This window comes from Scyliorhinus torazame, chromosome 2, assembly GCF_047496885.1.
Source record: "Scyliorhinus torazame isolate Kashiwa2021f chromosome 2, sScyTor2.1, whole genome shotgun sequence".
In the NCBI taxonomy this organism is placed as follows: domain Eukaryota; kingdom Metazoa; phylum Chordata; class Chondrichthyes; order Carcharhiniformes; family Scyliorhinidae; genus Scyliorhinus; species Scyliorhinus torazame.
Window position 1 is genome coordinate 186,546,709 of NC_092708.1, and position 2,618 is coordinate 186,549,326.

Genomic DNA, 2,618 nt, shown 5'->3' on the forward strand with positions numbered 1-2,618 from the left:
GGTTCTCATAATCTCACTTGAATCATGTTCAATGGAGGTGATGGCAATGCGTGTATCAGGTGCAGAGTTCAGCCAGTTTCCTTGGTGCCGTCTTCACCTTGTGAAAATAGAAAATCCAACCGCGCACATGTCGTTCCTCATGAAGGACAATAGCAATAAAATGCTTGTTTTACTCAGCACTGGATAGCCCTGGGAGATGCTACACCAGAATGCTGAAAGCCTCATGGGCTTTTGACGTATTTTTAATGTGGTACTACAGGTCAGCTACAACAATGTAACCTTTTCATTTGGAGTCAGCTGGAAGTTAATAAACTCTGGGGTCTCAAGCTCAAAAGGAATTTTTCACCCACCATTTCTCTTTCAAAATCTGAAACTTCCCTTCTCATTTGCCAGTACTTACCTGCACATAACACACATGGACTTTGCATCCTTATTTGCATTGGCACAATAGACAAAACTTTACCTCAAGAAATCATCTTTATACTGCTTTGTTCTCGAGTTAAGTTTCTTCTTTGCAGGGTGTGAACCTGAGGTGCTGGAGCTCTGTACAGAGCTAACACTGGCACTGCTCTGTCCTGCCCTCTCCTCAGCAACTCTCTCAAGCAGATTCTGTTGTGAGATCTTGTCCAATAGGTAAACTGCCTGTTTGAGTCTCTGGCCATCTCTTACTTTTAAGAAAACCATTCATCTTCACAATTCACTTGCCTTGTTTGCCTGCAGCTGGAAAATGGAAGCAACGCTGCTCTGTAATTTGGCGCCAAAAGCCTGAACCTGGAGATTGCTTGACTTCAAGTGTGCGTGCAGGGCACGTGAATTGCTCTCTGTTGCCACTTCTGGCTGGAAGACTACACACAGCCTCATTTATTTCCACTTTAAAAGGTGGCAGAGGCTGCCATTCACGATGTAAAAGCTTGTTGTGGCTGACATTGAATCATAGAATCCCTACAGTGCAGAACTTTGAAAAAGGGCACTGTAATTATATACTTATCTCTCAAACCATGAATAAATGCTGTGCATTAAATGTTCCCCCGGATAAATCTGATTGTCTCTCAGGTAAGAAAGGATATATATCATCTTATTTTCATATTGATCATCACAAAATGACTTGCCACAATCAAAAAATGCTAGTAAGATATCCTCATTTGGTTTTAAGTTTATGCCTTCCATATCTTTAAATAACCTTCAAGCAGTTTATACTTCTTTATGCCAGAATGTAGAAATAATGAGATCTTTGTAATTCCTTGGTGATGGGTTAATCATTTTTTTGATTGAATCTAAAAGCATCACAGCCTCTCTCCAATGATTGGTCTTACTAAAACCACTGATCATAACATCATAAAATTTACAGTGCAGAAGGAGGCCATTCGACCTACCGAGTCTGCACCGGCCCTTAGAAAGAGCACCCCTACTTAAGCCCACACCTCCACCCTATCTCCGTATCCAGTAACCGCACCTAACCTTTTTTGGACACAAGGGCAATTTAGCATGGCCAATCCACCTAGCATGGCCAATTGCACATCTTTGGAGGAAACCAGAGCACCCGGAGGAAACCCACGCAGACGCGGGCAGACTCTGCACAGACAGTGACCCAAGCCGGAAATCGAACCTGGGACCCTGGAGCTGTGAAACAACAGTGGCTGGAAGCGCCAACGTCCAATACTTTGAATCTAGTTTGCATAATGACATATAAATCAAGCATCTCGCTCAGAGTGTGCTTTTGGGCACACAATGCCAAGTATTAAGAAGGGGTTCATACTCAACAGTACGAGTTTCTATTGTCACAAAAACTATAAGTGATTTAGCCACATCAAATTCATCACGAGTAGACAATAGTTGTTCCACCATGTTTACTTCAAAACGAGTTTTATTGTACCATTCTACTTTCAATATCTTCCACTCGTCTATCTTTAAAGGCTTTATTGGAACTGACGTTGTTGTAACTTGAGCTACTGTTGAAGCATCACCCAATGTGTCGCCTATTTGGCTTTTCGTGAACGCTGCACTTGTTCTAGCTGCCCTGCTGTGAATAAAGGAAAGAAAAAGCTGATGTCCCCCCCATGAACAGTTATTTCTTGTTTAGTGTTTGCTGCTTTCCTCTTGCTTCCATCATTCTGTTGGTGCTCAGTTGACATTAAAACTTTTGACGAGATGCACATCTGCGGGGCAACATAACAGGATGAAAGCCTCACTGCAACTTGGTGCGGTGTGAGCAGAAACCCAATGACACGCTGCAAAACAGCCATGGGGGGGTCTGTGCTGACATGGTGAGCAGTGGTGGAAGGGGCTGCTCTCTTTAACCTCAGCCTATGACAAAACATCAGCTCAGCACCATACCTTCTCTGAGAGTGAAAGGGTGCTATTCAACAATAACATTCTCCAAGTTACTAGACGTTCGGGACTTTACCACAGTTCACATTTACCACACTGACAGAAGCCTTGGCAGTGGCGCCAGGTTGGGATCAGGACCACCGTGGGAATGGCGCGACCGATCGCTCCGCGACGCTCCCAACACCCGCCTGCGACCCACCCGCGGGTCGCGACCCGCACTTTGAAAAACCCTGGTCAATCTACACCACAGAGTGACTCAGTCCTTGATTAACTTTATTCATTAGACTCTG

General features: G+C 44.2%; 1 pseudogene; it reads right to left on the minus strand.

Annotated features, from left to right (window-relative positions):
• Positions 1–984: 984 nt before the first annotated feature.
• LOC140407106 (mitochondrial ribonuclease P catalytic subunit-like) lies at positions 985–2,243 on the minus strand (annotated as a pseudogene).
• Positions 2,244–2,618: the final 375 nt, after the last annotated feature.